Source organism: Cygnus olor, chromosome 4 (genome assembly GCF_009769625.2).
Source record: "Cygnus olor isolate bCygOlo1 chromosome 4, bCygOlo1.pri.v2, whole genome shotgun sequence".
NCBI lineage: Eukaryota > Metazoa > Chordata > Aves > Anseriformes > Anatidae > Cygnus > Cygnus olor.
The window spans coordinates 41,147,060-41,168,610 of NC_049172.1; the positions used below are offsets into that span (position 1 = coordinate 41,147,060).

The 21,551-nt window shown below is 37.1% G+C and overlaps 1 long non-coding RNA gene across 2 annotated transcripts in view; it reads right to left on the reverse strand.

The window, feature by feature from the left end:
- The window catches only part of LOC121070107, a 142,968-nt gene that overhangs the window by 66,431 nt on the left and 54,986 nt on the right, over window positions 1–21,551 (reverse strand). For both annotated transcript variants that reach the window (XR_005819896.1, XR_005819895.1), the window contains exon 2: window positions 1,404–1,531. This is a non-coding gene — a long non-coding RNA (uncharacterized LOC121070107). The remainder of the gene's footprint in view (window positions 1–1,403; window positions 1,532–21,551) is intronic.

Sequence of the window (21,551 nt, forward strand, 5' to 3'; positions counted from 1 at the left end):
TTTTCCCCCCGCTAGAAATACGTATGAAAATATAATTCTCAAATTCAATTTCAAGTTTTGTGTGTTTTTTTCTTTGTTTTTTTTTTTTTGTTTGTTTGTTTTTTTGTTTTTACTACAAGTACATTTCTTCAAGACCTTTCCTTTTAATTTCTTCTATTTCAGTAGGGTCTGTTGTCACATAAAGCTGCTGGAAGCAGCTTTTTTGTGTGTTTTTTTCCTTATTTGTCAGTGTTTTCTGTTTATATTTTTTTACTGCAATAAAGCAAACTATTTTTAAATAACATTTTTCTTCATATGATCTGATAAAATATTCTCCTGATAATAGCTTTTCCAAGGGAACAATTTTTAGCTGTGTAACTCCAAATTCATACAGAGAACACAAGACAGATGCCCTAGTAAACATCTTTCATAAAATACCCTAGTTCTGTTTGCTTTAATAAGTGAAATAAGAATTATCTAAATAACAAAGGCAAACTAGAAATTTTTGAAAAGGTTAACCACCTTTTAGCCTGGCTTAATCCACGACTGAAAAGCCAACAAAGTCTTAAAGTGTGATTTATCTATGTGATGTATGTTGCACTATAAAACACAAATTGTTATCTATTGAAAGCCGTTGAAGAAGCAGTGAAGCTCCTAAAAGCAAAATTATTGTCAGTAGTAAATATGAGACATGCGGTATGACAAATAAAATTCATTAAGCCAAGTTCTAAGCTACCAACATTGTATATACTCTTCAGACATTTGCAAGTTTCAGCAAATGCAGTCTGATATCAGTTCTGCTCCAGACGTCTGAGCAAGGCTTAAGAAGTTAATAAAAACATGAAATAGTGTATGCATAATGTGAATAAAAGACTTGTTTCCAGCCAGACCCTTGGGTACTTGTCAAGAATCACGGCAAAATATCTTGTTAGAGTTCACAGTAAATATTTAGGGCTTACTCTGATCTCTACTTCGGCAATGTAAAGCACCTTCATATGTATATCAAGTGAAGTATTCCAAACGTATGCTGACCAGAATCCAATTCATAACAGTAAGGATGTTTTAATCTTGTACACCATGGAAGTATCTCAATGCCCATATTAAGCTTCACCAGTTTCAGAGTTCCCCATAAAGCCCAAGGCAGGCCCATAATGTTCCTTCAGGGTACTGCTGTGCAACTGAGAAACTACACTTCTATAAGTTTATGAATGATTTGCATTATGATTTTGATAGTCTTTAAAAGACTCAACGTTTCATACCATTTACAATACAAAATACTATTAACTATTGTAACACCAAGAATCAATGTAAAAAATTAATTCCTATGACGACACAGGTTTACTTTCTATACTGAGTACATCTCAATAAAAAAAATATCTACTTCATAAAACATACTTACAAAAAAATATATATTATTTTCTTACCAGAGATGATCGTGGACAATCTACTTGACTGACAGAACTAGATTAGAGTCATTTAAGTGAAGCATCCAAAGAAGGCAGAAAGATTTAGGTCTTGATGTAGAAGGAATTCTCCAAGCATTGATGGTTTTCTAACAAATAAATTAAAAAGAAAAACTCAATTAATGGCAAATAAATATAGGGTGGCATTAGCTGTTCCGAATCTGTTTACTTTATTTTGTCTCAGCTGAGAAAACAATAGAGAAGCGTGACAATAATGCTCACCTTCAAATGCTAGTCCCAGTAGACTATTCTAGACTCAATATGGTAGAAGAAAAGCTTGTGAAAAAGTTTTGAATTCCTGGTGTCAACTTCTAAAAACATGAATTTATTCTATCTTCCAAAAGATCCATTTTCAACTGAAAATGAAATAAAACAACCACATAGCTTTTGCTATAGAAATATCGTAAATTCTTTCTTTGTCTCTTATGTGTCATCAAAACACAAAAGCTATATTTTTGTAATTGTTCTCAGTAACAAACATCACCTATTTCAGGGTGCCCCAAAAGCACTGCTTGGTTCTTCTTTATTTTCTGGAAACAAACTAAACATTAAACCACAAAAATTCAACTCCCCCTAAAAGTTAGAGGTAGTAATAATACTGAGCTGCATCAACAGAGGAGTGGCCAGCAGGTCAAGGGAGGTGATTGTGCCCCTCTACTCTGCCTTTGTGAAGCCCCACTTGGAGTGCTGCATGCGGGTCTGGGGATCCCAGCACAAGGAAGATGTATAGCTGTTAGAACGGGTCCAGAGGAGGGCTACAACATAGAACCAGAGTACCTATACCAGGAAATCATGTTTACCATGTTTTCTTAGCTTCGTATTTTTATGTTTAAACTACTTGTTGCTAAAACTGGAGAAATAGAGACCCCTCATCTCAGCATTGCTCCAAAAGGTCTAGGAAATGGAAATTTCAGTTGAATCGAAAACTTTAGAGGTAACTGGCTATGAACTAAAAAGAAAACATTTGGGGTTTTAGGCTCTGCTCTCTGGTTTCATTACCCCTACTGCTTTGGATTCTAAAGAGAGGAGAGAAGTCCTTGCTGTCCTCATTTCACCCACCATCTTTAACTTTGTCTGTGACTTTAAGTATATTTCTTCTCATAAGCTTGTCTTGCCTTTATTTTATTTTTAAAGAGATAAGAGCTTGCAGCAAGGCTCCCTAAAAAACTTTCAGCTCTATTTTTAATGCACACAGTAAAGTCAGAAGCATACATTAAAAAAATACAAAGAGTAGCTGATTATTAATTCTAGTTAAAACTATTACTGAGAGAGAATCACTGATCAGAATTATACTAATTAATTTTACATATTCAGTGATTTTCTACAAGAGCAGCTTTGTGAGTACTTACAGTCTGTCAGGCTTTGCTTAATGTTAAACCCTCACCTTTTGTGCTTGCATGCTTTATGGTATTGTAGAAGACTTGTCGACAAAAGTAACATTTAAACTTTTAGTATGTGTGCAAGCTAAAAACGGAATTACTTCCTTTTGACATTAATTACTGCTTTGGATAACTAAGTAGGAGAAATGTTTATTAATCTATGTACAAAGTTCTCTTTAAGGGTAATCATTTTATCGCTTTGCAGCATGATTCCAAAAACACAATTCAGCACTTGACAGCTTTTGTTAAGCTTGTTTTTGATAATTGGATACAGAAGTCGCTTGTGGTCATTTGGATGGAACTATTCTAGTTTCATGGAGCTTTTGAAAAATGATCAGACTTAAACACATCACTCATTCTGCTGAGCCAGCTTGACAGTTTTGATAGCCCATTACAGTAGTTTATATTTCATTTCTGGAAGATTTCACTAGACATCTCAGAACTAGGGTACCTTGGAAGCTCAAGTTCCAGTGGGCTCAGACTTTGATCTCAGGTCATCATTAGTTAATGCAAATAACCCATGGCGAGTTCTTCCATATTCACATTAACTGGGAACTTTTGAAGTACTACTTTCTCACACCCTTCTTTATTTATAACTGACTTGGACAGCTCAAGAGGCATCTTTGTGAACGACCAAGAACTATTTCTCCGTCATTTGATTAATAATTACATCAAACAGTAATTAATGGGTATGATATTTGTTTGATTAAAAGCAAGCCAGCAGTAGCCTTGTGGAAAATGAAGTTGTTTACATTTTATTACAGAGAAAGTGAAAAAGAAATGCATATTGTAAATTCTCTCTGTTCTTTTCTTCTTTGAAATGGTAATAGCAACGCAATATGGAGAGAAGTTGGATCAGGACTGAGCAAAGAGGGGGAACATTATTTGTGAATACTCTATAATGTACAAACCAAGTTTTGACTTGGTATTATCCATGCCCTTCTGTTTAACATCTTAAAGATTCATAGGGCCAGTAGTGGCAATAGTCAAACAGTAACAGTGCATTTCCATCTGTCTACCCACAGAAGGAAGAAACACGTTTTATATTTCTCAAGAACGACTCAGAGAAAAGTAATAGCGTAATGTGGCTCAAAAAGCAACAGCATTATTCTATTCCTCTGAATAGATGTTCTGAGTGGGCCAGCTTTACAAACATGTTTCATCAACAATAGTAATCTGACCTGGCTTGATCCTTTCCCACAGAGGAATGCAAACACTCAGGAAACACAGTTTTCTACATACTAAAATAAAGTATGCTTTTTGAACTGCAAGTAAAACTAAAAACAATCCCATGCAAGAATCTGCTCAAATAGTCCATTCAGTTTGATGGAAACATCTCCATGTCCTACTAGATATATAACATGATTTTGAACTCTCATCTTTCCATCAAAAAGTCCACTCAAATTACTGTCCAATATAAAACAACGCTAATTTGAACATGCATTTACATCAGCTAACAATCTTAACTCAATTTTTAAATCAAATCTCTTCATTTAGACTGTTTATTTAAAAATACAAAGTAATACAAAAAAAAAGAAGGAAGGGAACTACTCTATTCTCTTTAGGATTTTCAATGTGCAAATGCCTGTGCTAAACATTTTTCTCTTGTTTGGTGAATACATGAAAGACCAATGCCAAATATGAAGAAATAAAATATCTAATAGATGTGATATGCAATAATTTACTCTCAACCAGGGTATATGGGACTGAATCTTGTTGAAACTGTTCAGACTCATGTAGCCCATTTCTAAACAATCTGGAGAAAAAAATCCATACATTAGCATATACTTAAAAAAAAAAATCTACCAAGTATGACCAGGAAAGTTTATTCTCAAGCACCCCAGAATGATTATCTGCTGCCTGCCTCTTTATTTATTTATTAATCTTCACCTCCCACCACCCACACCTCCCTACTCATGTTTAGATTACATTTAGGCAAGCACTAAATTAAGCCATGCACCCAAAGGTGAGAAAGACGGTTTTATGACCTTTTTTTCCTCTCCTCAACATAACAGTACAAGTCTTCTTTGGAGCAATTTGTAGAAGGATTATAAAAAGGCACAGGCCACCCTGTCCAGTCCTATCATTTCCTATCCCACTCAGAATAAGTGAACACTAAAGAGTAAGTTTCCATCAGAAGGAACTGTTTCATACCACGTGTTTTCCTCTACCAGAAGAAACACAGGTAGAATAATGCATCTTAAAACTTTTGCAAAGTTATGCTTGAAATCATTTACCTGATACAAATAAATTGCCCAGGGATGATGAGGACAGAATTAGGTCCTCCAAAAACATTAAAGCTGTTATTATCAGCACAGGATTGTATCAGATACTACAGGCAAAGCTTCTGATATCAAATCCTACTTCTCTTTACCAACAAATTATAGAAATACTGTTATTTGATTATTCTTCTCCATGGTAGGTACACTGATCTTCGGTGCTTGGTGAGCATCAGGGAATAAATCTTTACCATAATGATAAGGCAGACAGTTACTTCTCTCATTTTTATGTGGAGATAAATAAAAGCTCAGAGAAGACAACTGAGTTACTCAGTTTCATCTTAAGAATCTCATGACAGAGCCAAGAGCAGAATATTCTTAGCCCTGTGTTTGGATTATAATAGCAATCATTAATTTAGTTGTAACATTTACACATATTTAAGTTTTGGCAGTATCTGGTTAAGATATCATTATGCAGCAAACACTTGGAGGATGTGTAGATAACATGGATGATTAAGGAGGAAATCACGTTCTGCACTACCAGACACTGCAACAATGGGGCAAACCAGAGGGACTATCAGCCGACCATGAAAAAAAATCTTGGCAATATCCACTGCAATGTTAATTAAAAGGAGCAGTAAATTAAAATACTGTCCCTAAACAGTTAAACAATATCAATACCATGAGAGGACTAGTAGAGGGTTTGCCAGCATGCTTAGTAGACTTCTGGTACAGATCACAAATATAGTAAGTAGAGGTGACAAGGTATTTTCAGCTATGAGGGACAAGGGTTTGTGAGTCTGATGAAGTGTGAGCATGTGAGAGACATTTTAAATCTGTATTTCAATTCTTAAGATTCAGTAGACAGAGTCTTGGATGTCAGTATTTTGTCCCACTTGCAATGTGTTTGCAGCACATAACTGAAAGATGCAAGCAAACTGTAACTCTGTAACATACAAACATTCCCAATATTTGCAAGAATACGAGGTCTTTTTCTTTGTGAAACAAAAATCAGGTTGTTTAATAGAAAACAATTATACTGGGCAGTGACACGGAGATAAATAGAATTCAACGTGCCTTGAATTTTTAATGTTGAATTTTGCAGTAACAAATCACTAGCATTAAAAATTGGAACTCACAGAATCACAGTGTGGTTGAGGTTAGAAAACCACCTAGTTCAACTCCTTGCTCAAGCAGAGTCAGCTACAGTAAGGTTGCCCAGGATTATGTCCAGTCAGGTTTTGACTGTCTCCAAAGTCATTATTTCCTGTGCTTCAGTCTGTGCCCCATTGCCTCTTGCCACATCACTGGATACACTGAGACAAGTCTTGCTCCATCTTCTTTACTCCCACTGATCTAATATTCACACATATTGATGAGATTCCTCCCAAGCCTTCTTTTCCCCAGGCTGAGTAGTCCCAAATCTTGGCCTCTCCTCACACGTTCAATTCTCCAACACCTCAGAACATCTTCACTGCCCTTTGCTGGGCTTCCTCTGCTGTCTCTGTCTATCTTGTACTGGTGAGACCCAGCACCGGTGCCACCACTCCACATGTCTCACAAGTGCTGAATAGAGAAGGATCATCTGCCTCAACCAGACTGGAACACTCTTCCTAATGCAGCCCATGAGGCTGTTAGCCTTCTTTGTTGCAAGGGCACGTTGCTGACTGAAGTTCAACATAGCACCCACCAGGACATTTAGGGCCTTATCTTTAAAAGCTGCAGAAGGTTATTCATCCCCAGCTACAGGACTCTGCACTTCCTTTTGCTGAACCATTTCTCCAGCCTGCTAAAGCCCTTGTGTTGAATTCCACACGCTCTATGATTTGATAAAGCTTCTTCATATTGCCTCCAGTCATTTCATCAATGCTTTTATTAAGTAGTAGCAGCATACGCTGGTATACACATTAAAGGTTTCCTTACATTAATTTTATCAGTACTGTATTGCTGTCTACTATTTAAAGCATGCAGATGAAAACTTTCTGCACCTTAGCAATAGGTCACCAAAATCTTCACCACCTTTTCAAAATCCACAAAACTGTACAAACAGGGTGGGATGTACTTAGCCTCCTGCTTCAGGAATTTTTCTGTAGAACTGTGAAGTCTTTCCATGTTTACCTTCCAAGTTTTCACTTATCAATCTCTCTTGGTGATTAAGTCTGCCAGCCTGGATGACAACTTCAGTATAAATAAACAGCGTATTTTCAGTTTCTCTCACCCTTGCACAGAGAGTTATTCTTAGTGTGAGATCAGTTTGAATCCCTCTTAAATAAAAACATAGATCTCAACACATACTTGAGATATCTAACAGAGCACTGTACTTTTAGACTGATATTTTAAAGCTATTGAATAATCACAGAACAGCAACATTAGTTCAGAATAATGCTTTTAAAGGGAAATTTGAAAATACAGTCTAAAAAGTTATGCTTGGACATACTGAAATCACAAGAGTGGATTTTCTTCCAACATAGACTATAAGCATGGGCAGCACTGCATAGCTTAAAGATGGCTTCATTCTACACTGGCTCTAAAGCCGACTAATGCCAGTGAAGCCCAAGTGCTAGAATCACAGAATTGTTAAGGTTGGGAAAGACCTCCAAGATCATCTGGTCCAACCATCCCCCTACCACCAATATCACCCACTAAACCATGTCCCTACGTACCACATCCAAACTTTCCTTAAACACCCCCAGGCACGGTGACTTCACCACTTCCCTGGGCAACCTGTTCCAGTGCCTGACCACTCTGAGAAGAAGTTTCTCAGAATTTCCAGCCTGAATTTTTCCTAATTTCCAACCTGCATGGATGATACCATGCAACTAACATTAGAATCCTACTAACTTGCGTAAAATTAATTTAGGACCAGCTGATCAGAAATTACAAAGTCTGACTAAGAATTTTTAATACCCTTATGATAAAATTCTTAGAGGGAGCTTAAACGGAATCAAAATGAAAAGAGAAAGGTATATACATGAAAGCACTGTAGTCACTCCGTTTCTTCTTCCTGTAACATTCATCACCACAGCAGATGTGTAGTGTAGGAATGCTTTACACAAACACAACACTTACCTCTTCTGATAGAGTCCTAGATCCAAGGTTAGCATAAAAGACATGTAAACCATTTTGAGAAGTCCTAAAAGTTCTCTGCCTGCTTTACCTTTTTACCTTTAGCTCCCTAACTCACAAATAAAGTCCACCTGGAAATACAATGATAATGGCAAAAAACATCAAATATACACACAAACAAACCGATCAGCTTTGTAAGAAACAGTATCCAACAATAAACTTTCCTGACTGGACCTCATGTCACTGCTGGACCCTTTCCTGCCACTAAGTTAGTTTAAGCAGCTGATATTTTCCTTGAACTGTTATATCGTAAGTCCACACTTCTTGGGTTCAGCATCAACTCTTTCTCTCCAACAACCTTCCAGTGAATTTCTCAGCTAATACTTATTTGAAATTGACACCTTTTAGCTCTGATTTGTCACTACATCTAACCACACTCACAAGTAGTAGGAAGAGGTGAGAGGTGACCACAGTGAGTTGGCTACAGCTTCACCACTCATAGCTGCTGGGTATAAATCAGACGTATATTGTGGACAGCAGTGGAGAACCAGATAAAATAAAGCTCTGTTCAGCCACTTTCTCCCTCTTCCTTGTTTCCTTTTCCCTGAAGGCACACAAAATATTTCCAGTGGAAATGTTTAAAAGCTATGTCATACTCCAAGTCATAACATTAACAAAGCAATTAATTCTTGTCTTCTGAAAGCAGATTTTCCAAGTGCATGTCATCGTTTTTTTCACAAATAGGAAAGCCTATGCCTTTTCAGAGGAAAAGATTGCTAAATAAGAGAAAAACACTAGATGAAGCTTTTAGAAAGAACAGTAAAAAGAACTCAAAAACAGAACACAGAATTGTTGGCAAAACTGCCAGCTATCCTCTTTCATGTCTGGGATATTATTTTCACAGGAATTATGCCAACGCAGTTTTGTTGTGTCTTCTGGCTGAATGCACCAAGTGGCAGCAGAGGTAATAGTCCTGAAGGAGAGCTTTCCATCAGTAACGGCACCTCCAGAGGTCTGAATGTTGGGCTGAGACCCAGATGATGCACGACTGACCTCCATGGATGATTTATTTGTTGTTCCTAATGAGAAGTGACTTAGACAAACTACATTTTATTATCATTATTTTAACAGGAGTTTAGGCTAGGAGCTTTGACTGGCAAGGGAGGTTTTCTTGGTCTGAAACATTATTTTCATAATACAGTTGAAGCATGTGCTGATGTAAATTGCTTCATATTTAAAAGGCCATCTATTTTCAGGTTGGGGCTTTTAGATTTCCTAGACGATGTAGAGGTAAGTCCCCTAGTTATTAAGCTGGTATTAAAAATCAGTACAAGTAATGGAGATTGAATCTACTCAGTGGTGGTCCTAACACTTTTTAGCTGGTGGACATCAACACCACCAGTGTGTACTTCTGCTCCAGGGTGCTGCAGTGCCAGGCTTGCAGTTTGCAAGGGTGCTGGTCACACTTCACATTGGAGGGAAATAAGACCCCAAGACCCTGCCATAACAGACTGTAATATCCTGAAGTAAAAACTGCTCCTGCATTCGCTTTAAATGTTAATAGTACCATCCAAAATTTCAGGACTGCATGATTAGCAAAAAACCTGCTACTGCAGGGGAAAGTACAAATGTCATTCTGGGAATACTTTAGCTACCAATTCTTTTTCATAAATACATTAAATAGCACTTTGTAGAAGGTTTTAGAAGAAATGTATACAACAATTAAGCAAGTTTTACAGTAATTTCACCTGTCTATATAAAACCATAGTATAAGATAATAAAAAAAGAAACAAAACTTAAATGCTAAATTTTAAGATAACCTTGTCCTATTTATTAGCACAATCCACTTAATTTTATGGCATTTATAATAGATGTTAAAGTCTTATTAGCATAATAAAGAATTATAACCTGTAACAGTCAAGATACTAAATTACTGCCTTTGCATTTAAGATTTACATTGACAAATACATTGACCTTCACATTATGTTAAGCTTAAAGGTTAAAATAATTGCATTATTGTTGGGTTTGTCTTGTTGGATGCAAAATTTCCTCAAAGGTCTATTGAAGGACAAAAGATTGATAGAAATTGGAGGGAAGAAAATTATGAATACCGTGGGACAACTCACACAGCAAATTTTCCACAAGCTCAAGATTACATATGCCCACAGGAACAGAGAATGTGAGTGGAATTTAGTGAATTACTTTTTTTTCTTTTTGCCTTTCTAGGATGCTCAGCTGAGAATGGCATTTTAGGTAGTGACATTTTTTTTAAGCTTTACCTTGTACTGACCACAGCGTTAATTCATCTGTTACGGGTTTTAGAAACATGTTTTTTTCATAGAGATTTCAACACACTCTTACAGCATCTTTTCTGAAAACTTCAGATGACTTTTCAACTGGAAGTCCCACCAACAACGCATAGCATCAAGGAGACGTTATACAGCAATGTACAAATTTGGAGGAACTCTAACACAGGATTTATTGCCCAACCCTTTCTGATGATACTAATACAATTATAACAGCTAAAATAAATAAAAAAAATAGTCACAACATCTTGTAAAGCAAGCTTGAATTTGAGAATGCTAATGATTCACCACAGCCAACCATAGTCTTGGTAACTTAACCTCAGGGATCAAAGTTATCAGGATCAACTTGCCATTGAAGAAAATAAATCACCAAAAGTATTTTGCTCTTCCACTTGGGAGGGCTGGGGTAGTGGGACGACAGAGCCTTATTTCTGGTTCAGTTTAGGAATCTTCCTCATATTGTTATAGCTATGAATTTGAGAGGCCCATAGCAATGCAAAGAACTGGGGAGGGGGTAGGTCATCCTCTTCTGCAGAAAGCAATGAAATGGGAATGATACAAAAGGCTTCCATTTCTAACCTGATTCAACTTGAGCATCCTTGTGGCAGTAGCACGTTCCCTCAAAAGCACAAGGACAGATCTGCTGAAATTCCTTTCTATACAGATTTTCAACCAGCTCTTTCCTTTGGCTTGCAAGCAGTATGCTAACCTGGGTGTTTGCTGACTGATCTGTTAGGATGATGTTAAACTCACTGTGCATTTTTTACTGACTGCCTACAATGTGACATATTGATTTTGCCTTTCCCTGGTTCACTTCTAAAACCGACACATTCAAAACTGTTACTTATTTGAAGCTTTCTGCTTCTTCAGCCCTGTTCTGACAGATATCTGTGTTCTGACACCATCTGCTATCTTCATATTCCATCACCAAACCACAGGCTAGCACTTCTGCTGTGACAGCTTTTGAGGTGTAAAACACACTTCTCTTGACATCTGCCTCAGCTCATCCATCCTCCAACTGAAAATATTCTTTAGAGATACTTTACATTTTAATTTCTCTATAGGATCCTTCTTCACTCAAAGGATGCCAGCTTTCTGTGGTTTATTGTCTTCCCCATTTTGAAGAGAACTCATATTTTTTGTATACAAGCTCAGAGTGCAGTAGTCAGGGAACACCTGATGCACCGTATGAATGCTGCTTGTTACTGTGTGCGGCTTGTAAAGGCATACAGAGTCCTGCACATCTCTTATAGGTGTAAGAAGGCTAGATATCCCAACACTTTTGGCTGCAATGACGCATTTGGGTTAACAAAACCATCTGTTACCCTAAAATGAAAAGGAAAATACCAAGCAAGCTGATGAGACGTTATGGTCTACTGGACTAGGAAATGGAAGATAATCCCATCTGAAGCTCCACCTCTGCACATAATCAGTCTACCTAGTATCTTTACCTTTCAAGTTTTGATGACACTCACCCGATTTCCTCACAGAAGTCTTATGAGCTAATTAGTGCTGTAAAATCAGTTTGACAATTTAGAATCTAAGATGTAGCTCATTCTCCAGCCTTTAACCACCGTGATGCAATAAAGCTATTCCAGCAGCACAGCATGTTTTAAAATTACTTATCTTACTAAAAAAATAAACAGGTACACCTCTACAGATGGAAGAACTGAGGTTTGCTGCTATTTCTTTTCAAACTATCTGACCTTATGAATTTCAACATAACCAGATATATACAGAATATATTAGAATTAGGTTGTGGAACTTGTGTAATAATAGGTAAGAAAACTTACAAAGGAAAAGTTTCAGTTGCTAAAGATATAGTAAAAGAAAAAAAATCTAACAGAAGCATCAAAGTTAAAAACAAGAAATCATGGCTAGAAACTGGTGAACTTCCATCTTCACTAAATGTGTAAAGAAAATCAGTATTTCTGAATATCTGTTCTTTTGTCTCTTTTCAAGTACTCTGAATAATAGTTTCTCTTAATAGAATGCCTCCTTTTTTTGATATTTTTAACATAAGGATGAAAAACAATGTTTCCTACCAAATTGGAGTAATGTGACTCAGAGAGTGCACACTTGAAGAAAGTTCCAGTAGATAAAACAGTCTATCACAGAATCACAGAACAGCTTGGGTTGCTAGGTATCTCAAAGATCACCCAGGAAGGTACCTCAAAGAGCACCCCCCTGCCATGGGCAGGAATGCCACCCACTGGATCAAGTTGCCCAGGGCCCCATCCAATCTGGCCTTGAACACCTCCAGGGATGGGGCATCCACAGCTTCTCTGGGCAACCTGTGCTCCAAGAGAAAAATTTCCTCCTAATGTCTAATCTAACTCTCCCGTCTTAGTTTAAAACCATTCCCCCTTGACCTATCATTATTTGACTAAGCAAAAAGTTGCTCTCCATCACTTTCCATAAGCCCCCTTTAAGTATTAAAAGGATGTTATGAGGTCTCCCTGGAGCCTTCTCTTCTCCAGGCTGAACAGCCCCAGCTCTCTCAGCCTTTCTTCGTAGCAGAGGACTTGAAGTATGTAACAGGTTGTTTTCATTCAGCTCAGGAGTTACTATTGCAATTAATTTCTTATAGACTTCTTATAGGTCTTCAAACACATTTAACTTATAAACAAGGTATTTAGCAGTCTGTGCTCACACCTTGCCAGAAACTATCATCTCCAGTAATGCAGTTTATAACACATTTTTTATTAAGTATATTGATTTCCACCTCTCTCCATTGCTTCGGCTTCCTTATCATCTCTCTGAGTCTTCCTTTGCTCGTTTTTCCTAGCCGTACCTTCCAGCAACAAATTTGTATGTATTTTAAGGAATAAAACCTTTTTCTTCAAGGTTCTACATTTGTACTTTTTAGTAGTTCTTGTCAAATATATTTCTAAAGTTTATGCTTGCCTAATGCACCGTCCATATACTCCTATTGTATCCAAATTAAATATACGTTCTGCATCAAGAAAAAGCAAAATAACCATGTTTTATGTTTTTTACACTGCAGGCCCAGGGCTCTCATAATAGTATCTGCAAATAGTCTGCCTATAATAATTCCCAACTGATCTAAGTGAATGTATCTAGCTAAAGTACTTCCTAATTTACCTGCCAGCATGCTGACAAAAATCTCTCCATCAGCATTTATTAATGAAATAGATCTATACTGTAAGCAGTTAGTCAAACTCTCTCCTTTTTGGCTATTGCTAGTTTTTACTTTGTTCCAAGAGGAGAAGCCTCCTACTTAAATGATCATAAATTAATTTATCAATGCAATAGCATGTTGTTGTGGTTTTTTTTTTTTTTTTTTTTTTAATAGTCCTGTAAAGGAAGATACAGGAGTGTCTGTCTGATACCGTGTTTAGCTAAGATCCTTTCACAAACATCCACACAGTACTTGGTAATGGAAGAATTTTTTTCATTTCTAAATGAGAGCAAGTAAATATTTTAGATAGGATAGTTAAGTTCTGTTCTAATTTCTCTGCAGCACATAACTCAAAATAAAAACATACAAAATCATGTTACCTTGTGTGAAGTAATTACTACTTGTCTTTCCAAAAGTTTTATACTTTTTTCTTAGTATTTCTGAGGCTTCCCTCACATCCCACTGTAGCTATAACTATATTCACTATATAGTATAAATAACTATAATATATAAATAATATTATATACATTTAATAACTATATGGTTACACATTTATGTCACACTTGCACATAAGTTCTCAGTTACATACTTAACCACATCCAAGACACTTTTGTTTGAATGTACAATTTTTCAGATGAATATTGTGGTTTGTTCTGTTTTATCATTTCCGAAAGAGATTCACTAGCTCTCTAGCTTTGAGGAAGAGGAACTATTTGCTTACATTTCAGTTCCAGGAGTGAAAATGCCTATTAGACACTGAGATCTTTAAGATTTTTTAAGAGGGGAAACTTCAGTAATAAAATTACCTATAATTACACTCTACCAATATGCCATTGTATCTGAGACAAAGGAATTCTATGATAATTAAGTCAAGCGATGCTAACAAAACTCTGCTTGATCCATAGGGCATTACCATGGATATGGTAAAGTTCTAGTCCCATATCTTATCACCTAAAACCATAAATACATCCTGTTGTTATACCTCTTAGCTGTTTCTGCATTCCCCCAAAGGTTTAAGTTCACCTCCACCCTGCACAATGCTAACTCCTCTGGCTCCATGAACCCTGGGCTGGCTGCCCCTTGAAAAGCCAGCCAACTCCCCCGCAGGACCCCGCAAAGCAGGCATGCAAGGGACTCTCCCCCACACACCACTTCCTATCTCAACGCCACCACACATTTTTCCATCTTTACTTCCTTTCCATCCACTCCTTTCTCCTTCTTTCAGAACACGTCCTTCCTACCTCCTTCTTGATAACAATCATGGGAAATGAAATATCTTTCTCTTAGTATAATTGCTTCATTTTTTCTTCCTAGCATATTACTGCTTAGAGTAACACAAGTCTTCTTAAACAACTTTAATCTCATTATTTTTCTTACCTTTTTCCCCACCTTCACTTGGGGATCATTTTGCTTTCGGGTTTAGCAGACTGGCAACCTACACTTCGGTGCAGTCTCACTATGTGGAAATAACTGAATTTTTCAGGTTCTTTTCCACTAAGTTCAGTTTCAATGATTTAATCCTTTCCTTTCTCTTCTTTATAATGTACTGCTGATCTTGATGTGTTCAAAAGGAAAAAATCTCAATTTTATATTTTCTGTTTCAAGACAGACTGTAATCTTTCTTAGGTCTTTCTTCCTCAGTGTAGTTTATGACAGGTCTTGAAACACCGGTACCATTTATTCTCCCAGAGTACGATCAGAAAGCTCTCTAGCCTTTTTTTTCTCCCCTCCCCTCTTCCTATCCCTCATTCCATCTCTCTCTCAAGGACTTTTCCACTAAAAATAGTGCAGTTTTAAAATCGTTTTGTAGTTTACCTGAATTGAAAATATGGACGGTAAAGAAAAAATCATGTCCTCTAATTATGATGAGCTTTGTAATTATTTTCTATTGTAGAAAGGCATAAGTCTTGCTTTAATATTTAACAAAATCTTTCATATTATTTTCTTCCAGAGTTTTCTACAGTGTTGCAAGATCTTTTTCCTATTTTTAGTCATATTGGTTTTATTTTGTAAAACTAATATATTTGCAGAGATTTATTCATATTTATCTGCAAGATAAATACTTGATTTTTACCTTCAATTTTTAACCTCCTATTCATTTTTCTCAGGCTTCATCTGCTGCAGACTTCAGAGACTTGACTAAAGCCGGCCCCTCAAAGCCCTGCCTAGTAGTTGGGACTGTCCTGTCTGTCAGCTAAGCACACCCTGCTTCCTCCTGTGCTGGACGTTTTTGAGCGTCATGGACGCTTACCAGGGAACAATACCCAGACCCAGGCATGCACTAGAAGACTTCTCAGAAGTTCAGTGTCAAAAAATGCCATGTGTATTTTCCACCATATAAAATAACAACTGGGCCTAGGGCCAGCATGAAGACCTTGTTTTCCATCTCATTTCACATGCACTGTGCTTTCTAAAACTTATCTTCATTAATATGGAGGTCATGTTCATAAGTGTGATACATTTTACATTACATGCATTAATAAGGATGTTTTCAAGCTAACAGTAATAATTCAATGAGTATCCAAAGTATTAAAGGGGGTAATATATATAGCTCTGGACTCAAAATGGCTATGTGTAAATAGGGAGGATTTTCATGAATCTCAATACAAGACTGTCTCTCAAACTTTTCCCTCAGATTTAGCTAACTGTATTCCTTGAACATAAATTTACCAGTGCTTCAACGTACTTCACAAACGGTACTGTAGACAAATTCAGTGACTGCGACCCTCCAGGAATAAAGCACTGCAAACTTTGAACAAGTTTATAAAAAAGCAACTTTTATAGCAACAAATTAAAATTGGTAACTTTCATTTCCTGCAAGTTTTAACCCTGCATTAAGCATAGCACAAAATTTTATTTGCAATGCTAATAGACATGAAGCAATTTGGAATAACGTTTTATTATTAAAGTCTAGAAGAAAAACTGCAGACCATTCACCTTTAAGCAGGCCTATAATCATGCACTTTCCCTACCATCCTAACTGTTGGACATTCTTTCCTGAATGCCACCTGATATCAAAATCATCTAGTTCTTTCATGGAACACCATATGGGTACATCTGATAGGTCAGCAAACCCTAAACAGACATCAAACCTGCAAAGACATATGTCATGTTAGACTTCTGCAGCTATGTTAAGCTCCCTTTCAATGTCACCTGGCTTTGCACAGGTTCACTTTGTGCAAATCCCACTGAAAGATCAGTCTGTAAGGTGACCATCACCACATCTACCTCATGCAATGAAGAATGACACAAAAACACTAGACCCGGCACAAACCTGTGTAAGGAGCAGATGGTCCACTGAAGCCTCCACAAGCACAGGTCCATGCTAGACCTGCTGGCTCTGGTCTAGAAGCACATTTGAAGTTACCCTGCACAGACACAACTCACACCTCGCAAAACAGCATTTCTCACCATGGGGAGCACACAGCTTGCATCCAGTGCACAGGCTGAAAGTGAGACAACATGGCACATATCATCAGCCAAGGCACCTCAAACCTACTCGTGAATTGCAATCTTGGAAAACTTGGGAGAGAAAACCAGGTTCCCCTTTCCCAGCTCTAGGCCCAACACAAATGTTATGCTTGGCAAGATGACACATTCAGTTCCTTAAGACAAATCGTTTTAGCTTTATAGTATGTCCTTGATAATATGGAATCCGTGATCCTTAAGTATAACACATTTGAAAGCTCTTGCAAGAGAACTGTGTATTTGTAACCTTAAAACAAACAGCATTTTAGTGACAGTTAGTGTCACCAAAATGAAAAATAATTGCTCACCACTGGCTATAAATTATGTTTATTTTGCCAAGGGCAACATTTACTAGAAATTATAAATAGCAAGTAAGTCAGAAATCACGTAAATCATGACCCTAGCTAATTAAATTCTGCATCTAATGGAGTGAAATTTATTGACAGCTCACTAAAATGAATTAAGAAAAGCAGCAACTGCATTTGTTGAAAGTAATGAAGTGTTGGGGTATGCATATGCATTTTGTTGTGGGTTTTCTTGTTGTTGCTGCTGTTTGTAGGTTTTTTTTTTGTTTTTTTTTTGTTTTTTTTTTGCAAACACTTAGGTTGCTATAAAATTGCTTTGGACACACTGTTAACATATAACAGCCAATTACTACTCTTTAATCAGAGAGACTATCTCCATTTATTGAAAAATAACCTATTTGCACTATTGTTTCTATTTTTTATTTCTGCTTATGAAATTGGACACTTATTAAATATTGAAACCTAGGAAGGCAATAAAGAGATGTCAAGTTAATGATATGCCTGTACCTATTCACATGGTATTAGCTTTCTTCAGTCATTTCAGTATTCCCATCCTCTAATTTGTAATGAACTAACATAAACACCTTTGTTATTAAAATAGCAAATAGCCTTCGTGGTGGGAGAACACGTATTCTCAGACCTGCACGGAGATTTGCTATACTGTTCCCAAATCATATTTTACCTTTACTTGCAACACACACTAAATTCCAACCAACCCATCCATTGAATAGTTTAAGTATTAAGCCCCAGAACAGAAATCACAGAGAGTAGATATTCTGGCAACATATATATATATATATATATAGAGAGAGAGAGAGAGAGAGAGAGAGAGAGAGAGAGAGGGAGGGAGGGAGGGAGAAATAAATAAATAAATATATATATATAAAGAAAAAGCCTGAAGAGAGAGACATATTAAAAAATTGAAGGAAGGAGGTCTACTGCTCTGAGGTGTAGGTAACGATATGGGGATGGATTAAATTGCAAATAAAAGATACATAAATACAAAGAGGGCTAAAGGAAGAAAAATGTGCAGTTGACTCAGTAGAGAAACATATTATTGACAGCTACGCTGGACAAAAATAGATAATTTATGGCACACAAAGGGCATTACTAAAGCAGCTACTGAGATGCTAAATGTAGGAACTGGATGTATCCTGCCAAGAAAAAAAGTAGATGGAAATACCCAAGGAAACAAAAAGGTGTTTCCAAGGTTAACAATAGGTGAATAGATGTCACTACCATCTGCGCTAATTAGTAAATTTGAGGACTTGTAGGCAACTTTTTCAGAGATTGCTCCTGTGCAGCTGAAGCCAGCAGATTAGCAGCTAATTACCTGAGGAGACCTTTACACGAATAGTGATAGCCAGCACAGGAACCATGTACAGCCACCTTTAATGAAGCTACACAATGAATAACAACTATGCCCACACATTTTTTGCACAGCAGGCTGGTAAATTATTTGACAATATTTTCCACTGTGTATGCCTTTAAACACTGAACATGACTGATTTCTTCTTCCAGATTTTTTTTTTAAACTTTTAAAACACCTGTTTCCATTTGATTTGATGTTTAGATCACAATTACTTAGTACTTTTATGTAAAAGCTCATCAAATACTTGAATTCATTGACAATATTTGTCTTCACCAGCACAAAGTGAAGGTGCAAGTCTAATGCATTCCCTTTAACGGCATATAATACCACACTTTTCTTTTGGCCTGCCTCCTCAACATTGAGCTCCAGCATAAAACCATTTCATATTTTGTTATTCCTTACACATTCGTAGCTTTCTCTTCACTAAAATTACATTTCTAATGAAGAAGTTCCTGCAAAAACAGGCATGCCTTAAGTGCCGAAAGCAGAAGCACTTCTTTGTATTGCCCTAAAGCTCTTCCTCAGGAGAAGGGGAGCACTTCTTTCACAACACTCAACAAGAAGAAATGCTGAGGGTGAGAGATGAAGCTGAGAGGCTTCAAAGCTCCATGGACACCAGCAGCAGAGGCTCCTCAATCTAGGGTTGTGCAACAGGCAGCAAGCATCTCCCCACCAGGATACATGTCTGTGGTCACCAGCCACTACAATTTACAGACTCAGAGAGCTACAAAAAAAACTAAAAAATAATAAAAGATGTATGAATCCTAAAAGAACTAGTTTGTGTTCAGTTGTAGCACATATTTATAGCATACAGCCGCATATATTTCACTCCAGGTCTCCAGGGCCATTTCTCTGTTTATAGTCTGTTATCCCAGTGAACGCCAGCAGAAAATGCAATTCAGTCAACAAAAAGATGCCCAATGACTATTTTAAATCTGTCACATGGTTCTTCTGACAAAACAAGTGAGATTCCTAAGGAAACCTATAGGTTAAGCAATGAAACCATTCCCTTCAGACAAGCAATAAGTGAAAAATCAATTAAAGTACCTCAAACACTGCAAGTCTGGATTTATATCATTGTTGATCAAAATCAGAGAAATTGACCTTGCACTCCATTCTTGAACCCACCTATGCCACCAGGCTTAAGCATCTATTTCATGGACAAAGTATAATCATTTTATTTCTCCTTCCTCAGACAGGCTACATGAAAAGCATATACGTAAGAGAAGCCTTTTTTAAATAAATAAAAAAAAAAAACACTACAGAGTATTACAGAGTTAACAGTGCAGTTTGTGACAGAAATACTAAGTAGAAATTTGTCTGTATGGTGTCTCGCCCTATACCGATCGTCAGAACCAGTATTGCATCAGTTTTTCCTATCCATCTTCCAGACCAAGTATGTATGTAGTTAATTTCAGTTATTCAAGAACTGTACAAAAATCTAAAAAAAAGTTAGAGAAAAATATTTGGATCACTGATTTTTCTTTTTAAAGCCATACATAACTACATATAAAAATTTGGAAGGTTGCTTAGCAAACCAGGTTTCTGAAGATATTTTAGGAAGACATTTCCACTTCAGATGGATGTGCTGATCTGCAGTATCCTCCTTCAGAGTGCAGAGAGCAGGGCATGGGGAACACAAGTTTTTGGATGGTGCTTTAGAAGTTTTCTAAGTGCCATATTAGGTAAACTTTCCCTTTTCTGTCTCTCTTTGAGAAGAAAAAAAAACAGGAAATCAGTAAGATGAGTAAGACATGATGAAAATATGAAATCTTTAAAATCCTGCTTACTATTCCCAACTAAACCATCAAATACACACACAAAAAAAGTAGTATTAGGCAGGAGCAGTTAACATGCATTTTGATTGGTAATTAGTAGAAATTTTACTAGAAAAATGCCAGAGATAAAAGCCAATTAAATGTAATATACATTCACTTCTTTGTGTGATAATATATCACGTAATATTTCAGTCATATGAAATAAATGCCCAGCTATAGCTGTTATGTAGATATATACTACATACAGAACCAGAAGCTATACAGGAATATACAGGAATATCTTGAACTGTTTCTTGGCTTGCATGCAGAACATGTGGCAGACAAAGGGATATGGCCAGCCTCTTTTCAGTGGTTTGTGGGGACAGGACAAGGGGGAATGGCCACAAAATGGAGCACAGGAAGTTCCGCACCAACACGCGGACAAACTTGAAAGAACTTCACAGTGAGTGTGACGGAGCACTGGAACAGGCTGCCCAGGAAGGTTGTGGAGTCTCCTTTTCTGGAGATATTCAAGGCCTGTCTGGACACCTACCTGGGTAACCTGCTCTAGGGAGCCTGCTTTGGCCAGGGGTTGGACCTGATGATCTCTTGAGGTCCCTTCCAACCCCTACAATCCTGTGATATTGAAAATCTGGTTATCTACTGCTTAGTTGAGAAAGTTGCCACTTTTTTCATCAAATCTGATGTATAAGGATAAGGATCCCTTTAAGTTGCCATCTTCACTTGTGAATAAGGGGTACAACACAGCTGCCCCACATGTTCCTTCACCTTCACCCTGACGTGGCAGCATGACAAAGCATTTGGCAAGCCACAAGCAAAGAACAGTGGCCAAGTGCAGGTGGCTAAGGACATTATGTCATACCTGTAATAACAGAAGTAGATGAACAAAGTCATCTTGTCTAGAAAGAGTTACAAACGCTTTGTTATTCATAGGCTGGAAATAACCATATGCACTACCAACAAGATACATGACCTTAGCTATAAATACACACACACACCCCTTCAGTGTACGCGTATTTTTATTTCTTTAATAGAAAATCCTTACCTCCAAACCCTAAACCCCAGGGCATTACA